Raw genomic sequence first — 20,233 nt, 5'->3', positions numbered from 1 at the left:
TCCTGCAACGCTCGTCGCGTGTGGTGGGTGAGAGCAGTCATCCGACTCTCTCATACAAAACACAAGGTGGACGACATACCATTGAACCACTTACAGATTACGACACCAACTGTAACCAGATATCAAACGCGTTATCTGAAACCGGCCACAATGTCGCATCTTCCTAACGAATTAGAATCAGATTTGTTCGGCGGTGAGAAATGCTTTTCAAAAGCTCCTCGCTAAAGCATATGCGAGTTCAGGTATTGTTACAAATTCAAAATGAAAAGGTGTTCCCATGTTCGATCAATTTTAATCACAATTCAATTCTAAGCAAATACGAAGGTAAATGTCAATCAAATGAATAAATAGTCGGTCTTGGTGTTAACGTTATTGTCAAATTGTATAAAATACAATGCTCATTATTCAAAAATATCAGTTGGTGAATTGAAAAAGGAGACGAGTATTGATGAAATGGTGATCCTTAATTGGCACCCGACATACCATGTCAATGCCGTTCAGTTTCATTTAAGATTGCTAATTGCCGTCTTTTGTTATGATAAATACCGGCGTGATATGAATTACATATCGCTTTGTGGTCTAATTGGCAAGCGCTTGTGTATATATTGATCTTACTAAAGGTCAATAGAATTCGAATGTGTCGTTGTATTTGTTGCAAGCCAATAATGAGATGCATCGCATATGTTGTCATGAGAGAGGAGGAGAGAGAACAGAGTGAAAGAAAGGAGAGAAATACAAACTTAAGAGAATGTAATCTGTAAATTTAATACACAGAAATTTACTGACAGAGATGACAGAGTGTGTGTGTGAGAGACAGAGGGGGAAGAGAGTGAGAAAAGAAAGAAAGGAGTCATGTTTGAAAGTCACTGATAGTGGTGTAGATAGAGAGACCTGTGTCATTAAGAGTAGTGTGGGAGAGACTTGATAGTGTCATTGAGAGTTTATAATTTCCTTTCATATTTTCATACCTCACATAGCTGTCCCTACATAACACCCTTTCATCATTGTGTTCTTCAAAACTTAATCACGAAGCATGAAAACCAATGTGAAATGTTGTGAGAAGAACTTGCTCTTCAACATATCTTTGCCAATACTTTATTAGTTTAATGGTAATTTCATTGTCAAATACACGTCAAATGTGACGATAACGACAAACACGCGTTCAATGTTCTGGACACGCTGAGTGCAATATTTCTACTTGGACAATAAACACGCAACAACACTGAAAAGTTCATAATTCAAGAATAACCATATACACTTTCTTCAAGTATAATTCACAAAGGAAGTAAGCTTTGAGTTTGTTCAGGAATGAATGATAAGATAATCATAACTAGGATTATTGCTATAACACCGGATTGTCTGATCTCGATTTGTTTACAACAACATCATGCGCCTTTACTGCTGCTGAAACAAATATTTGCTCACGTTAAAGTCACAATTGTACAATCGGCTGTACAATTTGCAGAGATTACTCATGGATGAGGAAACGGTTTTGTCGCTTCTGTTGGCATTATTGTGCTATTCTTAAGTTTTAAAACTACAAATGCGGAACCGTGTCTGGGTATATAGCAGGGTACAGAAAACATACATTAGAAAATCGCATTTGACCAAGGTACAAGCGTTATCAAACTTTAAGCATTATTAGACTAAACACAATCACCGATGCACTGGAAACACAAGGCCCATAACATAATTATCGATCCTGTAGTAGGAACAGCACCACTAAATAAGCTTATATTGTTTGTTGCCTTTATTGTATCCAAAGCAGACTATGTGCTCTTCTTTATTTTCTTTTTTTTATGTTTTGGTTTTGGTGTAAATGCCTTATGTTATGCAGGATTCAAAGTAATTCAGGATGCGTGTGGTAATTTCATATAGTACAAAACAGTGAAAGACTATCGAGATCTTTCATATCACTATTGATAACATGTCATTACGTGGAATACGGACTGTAATGCTATGGAATATTTATTTTTATTTACCATTTCTAAGCATGCTACTACATTGACATATATAAGTCACGTCAGCTGGTAAAAGCTTGATATGGTACACGAAGTCTAGCTGTTTCTCTGGTTCCCAGGAGTCCGAGAAAAAGGGCTGTCATTAACTTGCACAATGCATTAAAATACTACTCCTATTAAGGATCCTAACATATTTAGTTTTTGTCAAGTTCCAGTGATTGGAAGGTTACACACGTAAGAGGAAAGTATTTTACTTGAACACGTTGACAAAGTCACAATTCATATTAAATATATTACACTATCACGCAGATAACGGATTGCAGACAATGTCGACGATATTCCGATTTACCGACCGCACTCTCCACTTGTTGGGTTGAACTCAGTGATTCAGTTCTTTAAAAAGGACATTTTTAATGTTTTTTGTTCCAAATGTAAATAAAAAAATAACCTTCTCCCCGATGTATCTACATGAAAAACATAACAATAAACTAAACCAAGTCATAAACTAAATCTCATTGGCCAAGTGGGTAAAGCATCTACCGCCATATCAGCAGGTCTGCTGTCCGATCCCCGGCGCGTCAGACAATTTTGTACTTGTTGTTACCCTGCCTGGAGTATTAAGAGGATAAACGAGGGCTGGCCGGCTCATAGTGAGTAAACTTAGTGGAGCATCCTTGTTGAACTGTGGTGACTGAGTGTGAGTGAGTTTAGTTTTACGCCGCACTCAGCAATAGCCCAACTATATGGAAGCGGTCTGTAAATAATCGAGTCTGAACCAGACAATCCAGTGATCAACAGCATGAGCATCGATCTGCACAATTGGGAACCGGTGACATGTGTCAACCAAGTCAGCTAGCCTGACCACCCGATCTCGTTAGTCGCCTCTTACGACAAGCATAGTTGCCTTTTATGGCAAGCATGGGTTGCTGAAGGTCGATTCTACCCCGTGACCTTCACGGGTCGTTGAACTATGGTATCCAAGTGGGTTAGCACTCTAAGTAATCGGGATTGTTACGAACTACGACATACAGACAGACAGACTGGGTCATGCTCTACGGACACCTGAATTTCTGTACACATACAGTACAGACCACGTTGTTCGTCTCAGGTCAGTCCGTATTAGCGGGGTTCACTATAGATCAAGGCAACATAATACCACAAACAAAACCTACACAACACACTACTAATTCTCATCCCCCATATTCCAGCATTTCCCAGAATCAAATTTATACATCGTCAACTTTAAAACAAAATCAATCATTTTAATTAATAAGGCGTCTCGTTGTCAATGCGTCCTCGCGTGGAACCAAAGTGAACCGACTAACCTTCATGCGACACCTATTTCACTGAACGGTCTCACGTGAAACAAACAACCCTAATGAACCGATACTGATATACATTACATCAAACATACACTTGTCTTACCCGTCTGTTCGTTGATCCAACGTTCTCAAGAGGATCACAGGAGTACTAATTGACCCTAAAGTGATAGATGTTTCGCCGGAGGTCATCCCTTGAAACAAACAAGCTATCAACAACCGGTGCCTATTTCACCCATACAGATCTGTCACACCACAGAGCAGAGCATTATGTGACACTTATTGAAATATACATGGTAATGACAGGCAGGCATATTCAGCCAGTTTACAAACATTCATTTCGATCCCAGCCAACAATGGGAACAGTAGTTGTGTTGTTAAATATTCTAAGTATTGTTATCGTGCTATTCACAACTTCAGTCGCTTGACAACATATGGAGGATGGTCCTCTGTCAGTGAAACGATGTGTCTTTTCTCTCTCAGTATCGCATTGTTGTTTTACAATCACACCGGATTCACGAGGGTGTAGTTATTGTTGTAATGGTTTGTACGTATCAATATTTACTGACATAATTTATTGTGAATAACGTAGACTATAGAAAGTGTTTCTATAGATAGATGAATATTTATATTGTGTACATTTCATATAAAGGCGTGCTGATTGTATGCGCTTCGTATCTGTCGTTTGTTCTGTAAAACAGGTGGTGGTTGAATGGACGCTAAAGGCATTACACGTATACTAATTGTAAGTGATAGCAAAAATAAATATTAATATAGCTGGTCGGGATGCTGAGAAATAATATCAGTGGGACAAAGAAGAGTGTTTTCCCGTTTGTATTTGGGCTTTGACAATCGACACGTGCAGCTAAGAAAGCGAGTGAGTATGATTTTACGCCACATTTAGCAATATCCCAGCAATATCACGGCGGGGGACACCAGAAACGGGCTTCACACAATGTACCCATGTGAGGATTCGAACCCGGGTCGTCGGCGTGGCGCGTCAACGATTTAACTGGAACTCATCCAGCATCGATTTCTGTACTCCGCGGAACGTTGATGCAGGCATATCATGGACCTACTGACATTAATCCGTTTCTTTTTAAATTATGGGAAAAATATAAATAATTATATTGCTGGTTTACAGGGAGGTGTTAAAGTACAGATATAGGCAATATCACGCAATATCAAGTCAACAGTGTGTAGATATCACATGCCAACTTTTTAAAGAGTATATAAAGTATAATATATATAGTATATCAGCATTCTACATGGTGTAGATGCGATATATCGACATTCTACAGGGAAGGGATATCATGCATCGGAGATCAGGCCGATATCAGTTTTCTAAGGGTGGCTATTTCATATATCAACACTTTGTGGCGAGAAGATATCACATATCAACACTCTACAACGTAAGATCACATTTCGGTGCTTAATAAGATGGTGATATCCCATATCGAAGTTCTTTAGGGACATGATATCACATGTCGAAGTTTATCCTTGATGATATCTATCGACATTCTAAGCTAGCGTCACATGTTGGGCTGCCCTGTTCAGCGTGAGGATATCACATGTCCCCGGTTTGAAGGGCGGATATATCACATATGAACGCTTTTCGATCATTTATGATCTATTTTCATCTTCATTTCGACAGATCTTCATGAAGGTTGTTCATCAAATACACAGATCTTCATGAAGGTTGTTCACGGAATACACAGATCTTCATGATGGTTGTTCATCAAATACACAGATCTTCATGAAGGTTGTTCATCAAATACACAGATCTTCATGAAGGTTGTTCACCGAATACACAGATCTTCATGATGGTTGTTCATCAAATACACAGATCTTCATGAAGGTTGTTCACGGAATACACAGATCTTCATGAAGGTTGTTCACCGAATACACAGATCTTCATGATGGTTGTTCATCAAATACACAGATCTTCATGAAGGTTGTTCATCGAATACACAGATCTTCATGAAGGTTGTGAATCGAATACGTAGTGATCCAATTATAAGCGAGTGAGTATGGTTTTACGCCACTTTTCGAAATATTCCAGCAATACCAGGGGGGATGGGGGAGGGGACACCAGAAATGGGCTTCACACAGAGTATTCAAGTCGGAAACCGAACCTGGGTTTTCAGCGTGACGATTGCGAGCTGGAGCTTGAACCATTTGGCCACCGCCCTTCCATCATAAAGAAGATTACAGAGTTAAATTAAACGCAAGACAGACCAAGATTGTTTATAACAACCTTCTGCATAGGTACCGCTACCAGCACCCCATGCTGATCCAGAGAGGATAGAATCTAGATTTGTCAGGACTTGTCTGTTTCTGTATCACTGCTAGTATGTCTGTGGTGTCCTGCAGACATGTTTCTGTACAGGGTGCCTTGACGTTGCAGGAATATTGTTGTCTGCGGCGTTAAAGAAGATGCATTTATTCACCCATCTGTTCACTATCCCATCCGTCACATACTAACACATATGTTTACTTACCCGTTGAGTTATTTAGACACTCATCAGGTCGCTCATTTAGTTCACCGAGACACTCACTCACCCACCTACCGATCCTCTGCCCATCCGTTTACTTACTCCACATACCGATCTTTCTGCCCATCCTGTTCTCACCCCACTTACCGACCTATCCACCCATCCGTTTACTCAAGCACTTATCGACCAATCTGTCCATCTGTTTACTTACTGAACCTAGAGAAGCACTTACTCACACACTCACCAACCCATCCCCAAATGCCACCCATTACATCTTCACTCACCCCCTCTCCCCTCCACACATACCCCGATCAATTAACAGGTTCATCAGCCCACCTTCACTCTCATTAACCATCTGCCCAGTCTCAATATAACAAGAAAATGAAGTCACATGCATCGTCACTAAAGAACCCAGCAGAATCCCCTGAACACCCACAAGGATCTGATTCATCCCCATCCTCATCTTCACACTTAAGTACTTCAGCCCATAACATCACACTTGATATTAATTCCCCCGGACTAACATGCAGAACCGACACCTATTTAAACTCAAGTCCTCAAGACGAGTATAAATATTTGAGAATATTATAACTGCTTTTGAAACGCTTCAGGCTTGCTCAAGGCAGCTGTTCAGTGTCTAAACACCACGCACCACCCATGTAGATCCCATTCATAACCGTCTTACGGCCTTAATAGCAAACCCCAAATGCTGCAAGTTTCTAATACATATATATCTCTATGCCCAGGCGTTGCTTAAAAGTGCTGTACAAATAAACGACTGATGAGTATTCCATAATACTATTTCATGAAAAATATTGGTCGTGTTTGGGATGAACTACAAGATCACACAAGTGATAAAACTAGTTCACGCGTGGTTTATCACAAATATTTGACTGTCTGTATGCTGTCTGTGTTACGTGATATGTTAATGCGGGTTAATAAGAGCTCTTCATGAAACTCTCCGGTATATCTTGAGCTGATCGGTGCATGAACATCATACTTGCATTGTATAAAGGGTAAAGCCAGAAAGAATGACTTTATCATGAATACAAATCATTTTTGCAACACCGTGTAACTAAAATCAGGTCCAGCTTTCATTGCCATCAACAAAAACATTTTCAAACAGTTCTGCTGCACTTATGAGTAAGTGAGTAGGGTTCACGCCATTTTTAGCAATTTCCCCTCAATACCACATCGGGGAACACCAGAAATGGGCTTCACATACTGCATCCATGTGGGGAATCGAACCTGGGTCTTCAGCATGACGAACGAACGTTTTAACCACTAGGCTACCCCACCGATTGACAACTCTCAGTTATATACTGAACAACAAAAGAAACGCACCAGTGCTTTCTGGTCAAGTTTTGAAATGGAAGACATAAACATGGACGCTTAGTTTTATGAGATTTCTTGTTTTCGAAAGCTGCTTTTCTTTTGCTGTTCAGTATATATGTTGAACTAAAGGCAAGAATGATTACACACGTGTGTAAACGTCCTGGAGTTCAGCGGGATTAACACAACCTAAATGGCTCAAAATAACTGTCAGTGGTGTGCATCAGGAATTGGATAAATATGTCATATCTTAATCGGTACACCTTCACCGCGATCTGGCAAACCTTAAAAGTAATCAGCGGAAACCGAGAATCAAGCATGGGTAAAAAGACGATTCTGGCACGCTAAAGGGAAGCAATTCCAAGGAGCAAATTACGGCAACAACCCGAGGTCACTCATGTCTAAAGAAGATGGCCGTTTATGGTACAAATACTATATCAAATATACATATTAGCAATGATGGTTTACAGTTCTGAACTGAACAAATATACACATCTCAGAACAACATTTGCCACGGAGGTTCAATCATGGCTTGTCTGGTAATCGGAAAATAAAAAATGGTAGTACAAAATGCAAAAAACAAAAATGTGGAAGAACAGCCGTAACAAAAATAATCTGTTTGGGGGAAACATTACCCAAACCTGTTTTGGTGGCAGGAAATATCGCAGCTCCAAACGGTGACCCGTATAGGTTTTCATGACCAAAACAACCCGTATCCTTAGACTGTTTCTCCAGCTGTGACGAATAGATCAGGCGTTTTAAAGCCGTGCTGCAGCAGCAGCAGCAGCTGTAGGTACACACATGAGCTGTAGGTTCTTGAAAACAGTCCAACGAAACATCTCCCTACTCAAGCCTCTACGATCCCTCCATGATCACATCAACAGCCACACGGAGTGATCCCGACGAAAAATCTCGAAAACACAGCAACCAAAGGCCCCTATTAATGTTCTCTGCATTACCAACGGTGGTAAACAATGGGCTTTGAATTATGGACCCGAGTCAGTATTTGGAAACAGGGTCAGGTGCCTTACCCCGAAACACCAAAACAGCCCATACACCATCAAGATAGTATTGTAGACAGAACAAGGACTTCACCAAGACCTGGACAACGCCAATTGAAAAGCGTGAATATACCTTTACGGAATATATTGTGAATTGAGGCAGCCATTTCCCGTATCGTTTGTCCAAATTGAATGGCGATCGGGCCCTTGACAGATAGACTAGCTCTTTTTACATGTGCGTATCTATGTAGCTAGGTTGAGTTCTTTCTCTTTCTCAATACGCTGGAATGTTACAAAGCAGAATAGAACATAAAAGAGTTTTTCTCCAAGCGCGAAATGCGATACGTAATACCTAGCTAGAGTCTCCAGCCATTCTTCCCAAAAGACCTCCAACAACAATAGCCAAGACTATAGGCTTTGGGGAGAGAATAGCACAAGCTTTTCCGTATTGTTCGAATTTAACTTTGTTATTTTCGTGGTGTAATTGTAGTACAGTCTGCTTGCTAAGCATTACTCCTTCGGTTAACACATTGTTCGTAGGAGCTTTCGCACACAACTTGCAGTGAAAGAACTACGAGATAATATGGCTATTCAGATCGGATTTGGGTTTTACAAATCCGTTTGTCGGTCATGTGAATACAGCCCAGCCTTTGATTGTCCCATGATAAAGTTGACTAACAATAAACTCACTTAATCAAATTTTCCCATGGACGATCGGATTCTCTACCTATCTACTGAACGATTGTACTGGGACAATGCATCAGGCGATCCTGCCTTCGATAATGATCTATAGCTTTCCTTCGAAAGCACTTTCACAATGGTCGCAACGAGCACACAGCCTGTATGATTTTATACACGCTGAATATAAGTTTCGGAAGATTTTCTGTGGTTTTCATATTAAGCATACAACTGAAGAAAATATTGTTTTGCATAAATGAATTAACGTTGGTGAAAAATTGATTTTGATGAAATTGATATAACGTCTGTACATGCTTGTGATCGCGCTGAGTTTGACCCAACTTTGACCCGTATTTCTCTAATGTGGCGACTGTGATGGTCGAATGGTCCATAAACATATTTGCTTTATGGAGTTTGTTGTATGGGGATTGAATACTCCCCAGGGAGTTGGGAATGCGACTTCCATGCACACTGATCTGTTGACCCGGTAAAAAGGTCAAATCAATATGAGAATGTATCTTTGTGATGAGCACTTGTTTCAGGTTTCAATGTTATAACCATTTGGTCATGAAACATATCCTCGTGTCATTATTAATGAAACACATCACAAATGCTGACAGATTATATTTTATGCATAAAATATTAATGACTTAGATACAGAAAGCACCAACCCGTAGTGTACAAGAAGTTGGCATTGTTTGCACAGACACCTGGTCAAGTCACTACAAGACAGGTGACTGAACCGAAACGTTAAGCTTTCATCCTTCACTTTATAACAAATACTGCTAGTTCTAAAGTCATTCACTGAAGCGAATAGACCTACCTGTATGTGGATTATCAATTTCCCTTGTTGCTGTATCCGTGTCTGTGGTGTATCTGTGATGTATCTGTGACCACGACTCTCTTGCAAGTAATCCAGTAATACCATACGCTCCAGCCGTCGTCGAGTAACTTAGTCTGGTTTCTGAGATTACCGCTAGACCTTCACCAATTATCTCTCATGTCCTCGGGAAATCCACGGCCTGTTGGCGTACAATACGAGTTAACAGAGGTATTACGCCTTCTTGCGTCTACTCCGCCTTTAAGTTTCTGGTCAAATTTTACTAGCCACTTCCGGGTGTGGTCACGTGGACGTTTGATGTTTGCATCATTAGTGCAAATGACCAGGGGGCCGTCATTACGGTTGGTGGTCAGTTTATTTGAATGTTTGCGTTTTCTTTGATGTTTTTTCGCTGTTGTCAATGCATATGGTTGCATTGTTGGGTTGGTGGTAGTTGATGACTTGTTGCCTTCCAGATGTTGTGGAAGACGTTTGCAGCCACGCCACTGTAAAGGATGGGAAAGGGTGGGGATTATCAGATGAGCCGTGGACGACTTGTAGATCGTTGGTCTGTCCATTGTCTTGTCAACTCGCCTGGAAAATAAATGTAGGGATGATAGAGTAAGCAATATGCAAAAGGTCATGTTTCGTGTACCTTGCTTACAAGTACTACAATGTTAAGGTTTCTGTACACGATCACGGTTTGCCATTGCTAGTCATGTCAACACAACTGATAAATAAATGTTGGGATGATGAAGTAAAGAATATCACACTAGGTCTCGTGTCCACAAGTTTATGGCTTGTACAGTGATAATAGTCTCACGTACGTAATCACACTTATGCCATTACCTGTCTTGCTTACGTCTTAGTGACATGAAATACAAATGTCAGGGCTTAATAGAGTCTACGTTATCAAAATACGTTCAGCGCTAAGTCTCGGTGATAAAATATATTGGGTCAAAATATAATATTACATCATTTCCTCATTCTTTGTAGGTATGTGTTTATACACTGTACACTTTTACAGCAAACAGCCTGACCTCTCTTGCCACGCCAGTTAAGGGGTTAAGCTGTATGTTCCGAACTACTGAATTGTGAATACTCAAGAAACATACCTTTGTGAAAATGTCCATATATACACATATGATACCGTATACACATATACACGAACACATAAAATAAATTTCAACAATAGTCCGAGGTATACGAGGGTGGTCTGTAAATAATCGAGCTTGGACCAGACGAATGATTGACAACATGAGCATCAATGTGGGCTACGGGGATGCAACACGCAGCAAACACCAAGATGAAATTTAGGATAAAGAAACGAGGGTAAAGCTTATACATACCGTGTAAAATGGAATAGATAAATAAACACCCAAAACAGATCAGTGACTGATGAACCAGGCGTTCTCAATTTGCAAGAATGACACTTTGAAGGAGTATAATACTTCCTCAACATCATCAAGTTGCTGCTATTCACAGACATATCTTAACCTGATATCACACGACTATCTCTGACGTTATCCAGCCATCATGGCGCCAGGGATGTCAACTGCTTGTCAAGAAATGTTTTGGTAACGTTTCCTATATATTGTGTCTTCCAACAAGGTTTACTACAGAAAGCCGGTAAGTATCGAGCCTTCGGGAACCTGTATGAAGTCCGGCCCAATTAAACAAAGAAAGTACACGACGAGGACATGCGCAGACCATTAGAGGCCTGTTGCAACCATTGTGAAACGTGTGAAATACGATACAACGGTAATATTTAGATTCAGCGCTATATGAAAAGGCGAAACTTTAGCCTAATGGGCAACTAACGCGCAGTGTTTTATCGAATCATAAAATGCTGATTCGTGTTGATCCATTATACTATAATTTATATTGGTCCCATGCTTGCATTGTTTGAAATGGTGCTGCGTATATATTCATAGATGACATCACAATAGAAAATGCGTTATGCACGTGCAACTTGATATACGCATTTGATGTAATTTGATACTAACTGGTGCATTTGGATGAGGAAATGGGAGATAAATAGGTAGGCTAACGAAGGCTTGTTTGTTATTGGCCAACACGAGCTGCCTGAAAGGTTCAAACTACACCCTGTTTATTGCGCCCGTTTGGTTAATTAGGTGTTACGTTTTGAAAAATGATCGGCTTTCTGCTTAGCATTAGACAACCAGAGCATGACGTTATAATTTCATATTTTCATATGAGCAGATCGACGGGTACCTAGATTTGCGAACGTTAAGCATGTTCTTTGGGTTCCTTTCAACGGGTTTCGTGTTCGTCTTACAGATTGGTGGAACATATAGACGTCTGTGTTAGGGGTCGTGCCGTTTGGAAGGATATATTGCAGTGTGGTTGTGTCATAGCTGGGTACAGTTTGGAAGTACAAATAGTAGTGTGTAGTGGTAGGGGTTGTGATGCACAAACAGAGAGAAATGGTGGTTGCAATTATCAACAAGATGTTATACACGATGTGTGTATTCTTACTCTTTCACCATGTGAATGGTATTCATCAACATATACAACACACAGGTCGCAATACTTCACTATACTCCTATCGTTCCTTCCACCTTGAATTGAATTTAAATTATTCTACATCATACAGATCCATGAACTTCAGGCAAGACAACCTTCTCACACAAAACATCAAGCAAGTGTAAAATCGGTTTGGCTCAACCAGCATGTTCAGTTTTAGAGCAATCCACTTCGCTGAAAACTGGCATCTCTTCAAAAATGAACATAACCTTGATCGGCCAGAACCAATCCTTGATAAAAGAGAGGCTTTAATCCCAGAAATCAGAGTGCTGCTAACCTCCTTTCATCCCATCACAACCGACCTTGCCAGGCAGAAGACCGTCTCCTCCTGCATTGAAAATGACACTAATTTCTTCTCCTTCCTGAAAACGAATCCAACACAGGCAAACAAACATATTTTGTAAGCTTTGTCGCGTCAGGTGCGGGGTATAAACCACTCTATTTATTCCCTAAAACGTCAGAATGGAGGAATTATGACTGAGCATCCGACCATACAATTTCAGCCCTCAATAAAATTAAGATGGATTTCTATAGCAAACTGTTGGAGTGGAACTACAAATAAAGGCATGAGTAATCTCCACAACGTAAAAACTCCCAAGTGACGAGGGGCGAATTAGCTGGCCAATTCAGACCCCATTTTAGCTTATAGCGGTAATTGTTCCCAATACAATAGGTACAAGAGGAGAAGACTTCATTGCAGAGGTAACAGTGCTTATAACAAATACAAGCGTCTTGGCCGGCAGGTAAAATGAGGCATACAATGGTGCAAGGGTTGGTGTGTTACTGGGTGGGTGACGGGGAAAACGGGCCTATTTCTACATCTTGAACAGCTTGTGAAAGCGTTTATAGCTTTGTGGGTTGAGGAACGAATTGGTGATGGGTACAGAATGAATAATGCATTTGAAGCTTGGTTTTGTATGGTACGGATTGAATGCGAAGAGATTGGAGACACCGATATTAAAGTCTAGATTGTGCGCTGGATATGTCCTGTTGTGTAGACTCAAAAGAACGGCGAACAAAGATATATTTTGTTAGTTCGAATCCTGTACCAATGGACACTTCGCTGAAAACTGAAATATTTGGAATTTAAATTTATTGCATCGAATTGTTCAGGTCCTAACGTTCATTACGGACGGGATTAATCAAAATAGTTCCACACGCCTCAAAGAAACCTTTAAGTCGTTGGAGCGAAAATGGATCTTAAATGCTCTGCTATGACATACATGTATACAAAGCACAAAACAAATGATGGAAGTGATATAGTTGTGTTTATTTGTAACACAAAACTATTTCAAATGCCATGTTATAATGCCTCTGCAGTGTTATTTGAGGTGAAATCGCGTGAAAAGATTTGGTCTCTATACCATATGTCTCACAAGGGAAGATAAAGAAAAGAAATGAGAAGTGATTCGAGAGTTCGAGGATGAGTCCTAGTCCTTGCAGCTGGCCTGTAAACGATATGGACATGTTTAGGGATCAGCACAGGGATCGCGTTAGGAAACGGATAGACGAGGTGCGGATAGGGGTGAGGAGTGAAAAGGAGGACGAGGACGAGGATGAAGTCGAGGATGTGAACAAGGGGGAGGAGGATGAGGAGGACGAGGATTGGGATGGGGGTTAGGGGTGAGGACGAGGACGAGGACGAGGATTGGGATGGGGGTTAGGGGTGAGGACGAGGACGAGGATTGGGATGGGGGTTAGGGGTGAGGACGAGGACGAGGACGAGGATTGGGATGGGGGTTAGGGGTGAGGACGAGGACGAAGACGAGGACGAGGATTGGGATGGGGGTTAGGGGTGAGGACGAGGACGAGGACGAGGACGAGGACGAGGACGAGGATTGGGATGGGGGTTAGGGACGAGGACGAGGACGAGGACGAGGATTGGGATGGGGGTTAGGGGTGAGGACGAGGACGAGGATTGGGATGGGGGTTAGGGGTGAGGACGAGGACGAGGACGAGGACGAGGATTGGGATGGGGGTTAGGGGGGAGGACGAGGACGAAGACGAGGACGAGGATTGGGATGGGGGTTAGGGGTGAGGGCGAGGACGAAGACGAGGACGAGGATTGGGATGGGGGTTAGGGGTGAGGACGAGGACGAAGACGAGGACGAGGATTGGGATGGGGGTTAGGGGTGAGGACGAGGACGAAGACGAGGACGAGGATTGGGATGGGGGTTAGGGGTGAGGGCGAGGACGAAGACGAGGACGAGGATTGGGATGGGGGTTAGGGGTGAGGGCGAGGACGAAGACGAGGACGAGGATTGGGATGGGGGTTAGTGGTAAGAGATAAAGGGTGAGGGGGTGAGCTAATGATCCGGATATGGATTGGGAACCAGTTCAGGTCAATGACTGAGAGCTGAGCAGCGGAGTGAAGGCTAATGGCTAGAATCAAGCAAAACAGTGTAAAAGTGGATGCGAAACCAATACACAGTGTCATGTAGGACGTGGTCAGATGTAGCACACCGCCAGGAGACGTCGCCGTTGCTCAACAAGGTGACCTTGAAGGTCTTGTAACGTCTGTGGTGGACTGACTTGTTGACGAATACGTCAACCCAGCTCGTCCTAAGTAATATTTGGCATTACACTTTCCCAGTGAAGTACACATTTTGATACGTTTCTTAGATTTAGTGCTTCGCGGGATGAGAGACAAACGGTCCACACTGACAGTAACATATGACGTATAATTATCCACGTCACTCCCTGTGGCCACATAATCTTCAAAGGTCGTCTTTCACGTCAAGAATTGGGTCATGGGGTCATGGGGACCTGTTCCGTCCTGAAAACTCCCGACTGTCAACAAAGGAACACCAAAATCGGCCGCGACGCTGCAAGCTCAAGTTACGTACGGGCAGTGTTCTTCACTTACCATTTCATAGCCTGTTAAGAACTGCGCATGTGCAATAATGTTTTTCCCAATACATCACGACCTTGACCTAAAAATAAATATTCTTGTCCATTATCAAAGGATCGGTAAATATTTAGTTTAGCATGGGGATATTTTACGCAGTTGGATGTGTCTATTTTGACTGGGGGCATCTGTAAATATTGTGCTTCGATATGTAAGACTGCTTTTACATCAGGAGTACCAGTATTTGACAGGATGTCATGCTCTCGCTTATATGGTATGAACGGATATTTGTTATGGGTAGATCCATTGTTTTCATGGGACTCTCTCAAAATGCCACCTGATCTGTACTTCTGATCTAAAAACAGCGTTTTATCCATCGTTTTGCAAAGACATTTCACAAAACATACACACGGGCTTGTTTACGAGGAGGTTTGTCTTCGTGCAGGAATATAGACATGCACTTTACACACTTTTACAGTATATTTTTTGTGGTGTTGGGACTATAAACATATAGAATTCCGGAGTATTTTAGCTAGACTTTGAAAATGTCTCCTCTAGATATCGTGGAACAATTGGATTGACATTTACGAATGTTAAGAGTGTTTGTGAATAGACATTGAAGATTATTTGGGGTAGACAGGACCATATCTATGATAAACGTGTAAGGGCAGTTCGACCAAACATTTGTGAAGATGTTTTGACGACACACGAGTTTAAGCACAGTTTCTCTAGACACGATTGTATCAAGGGTAAATACTCGACGACGAAACGACCAATCAGCTGTGAAGATGTTTTGACGACACACGAGTTTAAGCACAGTTTCTCTAGACACGATTGTATCAAGTGTAAATACTCGACGATGAAACGACCAATCAGCTGTGATGATGTTTTGAGTACAGTTGAGGTAAATGACAAGCACAGTTTAGTTAGACACGACTATGTCAGGAGGACATACTTATGAACAATCCAACCAATCATTTGTGAGGATGTTAGAAGCACAGTTTCACAAAACACGACACGAGTCAACGTTTGAGAACAATCCAACCAATCATTTGTGAGGATGTTAGAAGCACAGTTTCACAAAACACGACACGAGTCAACGTTTGAGAACAATCCAACCAATCATTTGTGAGGATGTTAGAAGCACAGTTTCACAAAACACGACACGAGTCAACGTTTGAGAACAATCCAACCAATCATTTGTGAGGATGTTAGAAGCACAGTTTCACAAAACACGACACGAGTCAACGTTTGAGAACAATCCAACCAATCATTTGTGAGGATGTTAGAAGCACAGTTTCACAAAACACGACACGAGTCAACGTTTGAGAACAATCCAACCAATCATTTGTGAGGATGTTAGAAGCACAGTTTCACAAAACACGACAGGAATCAAAGTTTGAGAACAATCCAACCAATCATTTGTGAGGATGTTAGAAGCACAGTTTCACAAAACACGACAGGAGTCAACGTTTGAGAACAATCTGACCTATCATTAGTGATTATGTTTGACTACACATGTGGTTCAGCACAGTTTCTCCGGACACGATTATATCGAGTAAACGCGATTCAACCAACCAGTTGAGATGATTTTTTACTACAGCTGAATTTTTAGCACAATTTGATTACAAACGGCTATGTCAATGGTAAATGCGTAAAAACAATTCAACCAAACAGCTGTGATTACGTTTGACTGCATGTGAGTTAAATCACAGTTTCACCAGACACGGCTAGCGGAATAAACGTTTACGAACAATTCCACCAATCATTTGTGGTGATGTTTTTGAGGTTTCCAGTTTGGCGCGACAGGACTATGCTAGGACTAAGCGTTCAAGTACAATTCGACGAGTCGTTTTTGACGTTTTGAAATCCCGGAGGTTATTTATTTCTACTAAAAGCCATAAACATAAATAGTTATAAGCTGCAGTAGACACTTGTATCCTGAACAAAACACAAATCAACAGTTCATCACAACCCGAGCTTCGCCATATGGCGCACAATTAAGTACCCGCCTAATACAACGTGAAACGTGAACTTTTCTATGTTTATTTCAAACACAGTAGGTTCATATTTCGATCGAAGGAGTATTTGATATGTTCTCCAAGGAAACCCAGAGATTCAGTCAACAAGATAATGATTCTGTGTGAACAAGGGACAAATGAAGCATGTGATGACGATGCCCTTTAATACGTCAGAAGCCGATTAATACCATCATCGATTTGCAATGGGCGGTAACAATAACAAAATTAACCATTGCTCAAGCTGGGGATACGGGGCACTAATTCGCGACCTGCCACAGAGTCGGTGCTTTTCCCCACCGATCGACCATTCGGCAATTTTCGCCAAATGTCGGAAGACGACACAAGCCGAAGGCTTGTTGAGTTTCAGAAACCGCACCGGCTCTCGGGCACGCGACTCTCAAGTTACAAGGGATTCAGCTCCACCCCCTCTGTTTGTCTTTAACACTTAACTGCTAAGATTGAGATCTTTATGGACACGGAACGGAACGTGTGTCTCGTTGGGGCTAGCTATCGTACCAAGCAGGGTAAACACGAACGTAAAGCAGCGGATTGATAGTGCAAAACAAACCGTCAACCACAGATTTTTTTATATTTCGATTAAAGCGTTAAATTATTTGAAAACAAAAAAAATGTCGGACCGGTTGCCAAGTGTTGTATAGAATTTTTACAAAGCAGATAATGGAAAATGTGAGAAAAATATATATCGAAGGTTGTAATCATGTCAATGCCTATTCTACCGTGTTCTGACACTGTTTATGTGTTCTTATGTGGATTACTTACTGGTTTCTGTCCAGTGATGTTTGATAACATTTGCAGTTTTGGACCAAACCGATTTTAGTCTTTTACACTTTTTTTGCCGGGAGGTGTATAACATGAAAAGTTTGTAATCCTTGTATTCCATCGATAATACTATACATCATACTTTCAGAAGACAATTCCAAATTTCACATTTAAATTAACAATTTAGAATATTGTTCAAAACGTCTCATTTTAATTATTCAAATTGAAATATTCACCTTTAGAGTAATCTTATCTTGCTGCTGAAATGTGACAACAGACAATTTCAGTTGATTTTCTAAAACATTCCAGAAAGTTTAGGGAGAGGTCTCTCTTGCATGATGAATAATTCACACCTATCATTTCAGTAGGTAGAGATTTAAAGTCGTAAAATGTAACCTTTATGAGAACAATGGCAATGTACAGGTAATTGTTCCCTCTTTGTAGACACCATTTGTAGCTATGCATATATAACGTTCTCAAACATTTAACGTCGCTTTACTGTTTGAAATATTCACAACCAGACAGAGAATCAGTGTATCTGAGACAGTTATACTAACCCCTCTGTTTAAAAGTTTCTTGTTAACTCAGACATATGTCATTTTATCTTTTAGAAGTATTTTGCAAGTTTTTCATAAAGAAAATTCGTGTATATATAAATTCACTTGGACCATGTTATCAGCTGCATGTTCATATTTCACACAAAGACAGGCGTTAGCAGTGCATGTCTCATAATTATGCATGATCTTGTATCAGAAATACGAAGTGTATCTACAATACTTAACATAAACACAGAATAGTAACTGATTGTACTGACCCTGGTGATACTACCACCCCGATTATAATGCCCCTACTTAGAATGCCCCTGATTATAATGCCCCTATTATTACCATGGGTATAAAGCTAATACCAAGATTTTCAGAATAAACCCTCCAAGATTTTCAGAATAAACCCTCCAAGTACATGACCACGGCATCATGCTTTTGTCTTCTCAGAAAGAGACATATTCTATTTAAAGCTAATCTTCAGAGAGATAACCTGTCGGTTTATTAGAAGTACAATGACGTCCCAATATGTGTATATGGTATGATATCAGATATCAGAAAAGGTCATTGCTGTCCGGGGCGATAGGTGTAGTCATAGCTTGGGATGACATTGCTATTGAAAATGTAACGAACACACATTTCACTTTTTATCGTACATGTTGTCAAACTTATAGCATGGAAAGTTCCATCGCTTGCTAAGACTTACAGTAAGATATATTAGCGCTGTCTCAAAATACGATTTTGTGTTCCTTTATGCATAACTTCGTGTTAGGAAAAAATCATGGTTTGTGCTTTTAATAGAGTAAAATCAGTTATTAATCCGTGCACATACGTTTGTGGAGGTCTCAAATGACCCAGAGGGTGTAAGTTGGTGAAAATGTGTGTTGCACTCAGGAAGGTAAATTCACCTCTTTATGCACCGAAAAAATATATTTTTTAGTGTTAAATTTAATTTTTAAAAAATAAAATTGTTTCAAGTGTCAGTAAAAACAAATATTCATAATGGAATCCCTATTTTGATCTGTAAGATGTACCTATTCTCAAAATCGTAATATATGAAAACAATATTAAGACCAATCTTCGTATGAACTAGCAGCAGTCTGGCCATCAGCAGTATTTATATACGTACTTACTGTTACCTTTCTGTGAAATCTCAGTGTAAATACGTGAGCTCCATTGTCTCCCTCTACTGGGTACATAATTACGCCATTACATTGCTACAATAACCAGGTTTACCTTACATAACAACACACACTTGTGTATAGAACAGAATCATGTAGCTCTTTGGGGTGTCGCTGCTTTGCCTCTTGACAGCATATTTGTTTGGTAGACCTTGAGTCCTCTGAATGGACGATATACCTGGACGAGCCCTGGCATAAAGAATCGGCCCAGCGGAAACTCGTCCCGGCTGTAATCTGTCACCGACTCGTTTGGAAAGTAGGGTGAAGGAAAATACGGCCTTTGTCCATTAGTATTTGAACCTAACAGAAAGCCCTTGTATTCATGGGCTTTGGGTCTTACGAGGATAATGCTACTCGACAGCCATTATCACAATACAGACCCACGTTAAAAACGGCCATATTCACTAAACGACAAAGGCAGGAGTTCTTTTGTGCATTTTATAGCTTTTGCATGGAGTCACCCTTTACTTGCAGTCACTAACGACCTGAACTGGCATTGTGCGACCAATCAGACTGATAGAAAAATCTCCAAAACAACTGTAGCTTGTTGTATGAGAGAGCGACACACAGGCTCAGCACGTGCGAATTGAAGTGAATAAAAGACAGGGAGGGTTGCAGTCTTTTGCCATGACACATTCACAATATAACCGCCAAGTTGTGATAAGCCAACAATATGGCCACATCAGTGCTCCGTATTTATCAGGCAAC

The 20,233-nt window shown here is 40.9% G+C and overlaps 1 long non-coding RNA gene across 2 annotated transcripts in view; it reads right to left on the bottom strand.

The window, feature by feature from the left end:
* LOC137281631 (uncharacterized) overlaps nucleotides 1-20,233 on the bottom strand; it is a 254,568-nt gene that overhangs the window by 202,968 nt on the left and 31,367 nt on the right. For both annotated transcript variants that reach the window (XR_010956752.1, XR_010956751.1), the window contains exon 2: nucleotides 9,610-10,200. This is a non-coding gene — a long non-coding RNA (uncharacterized lncRNA). The remainder of the gene's footprint in view (nucleotides 1-9,609; nucleotides 10,201-20,233) is intronic.

Source organism: Haliotis asinina, chromosome 4 (assembly GCF_037392515.1).
Source record: "Haliotis asinina isolate JCU_RB_2024 chromosome 4, JCU_Hal_asi_v2, whole genome shotgun sequence".
Classification (NCBI taxonomy): Eukaryota; Metazoa; Mollusca; class Gastropoda; order Lepetellida; family Haliotidae; genus Haliotis; species Haliotis asinina.
The sequence above is the reverse complement of the archived record's forward strand: the minus strand, read 5'-3'. Positions and strand labels throughout refer to the sequence as shown.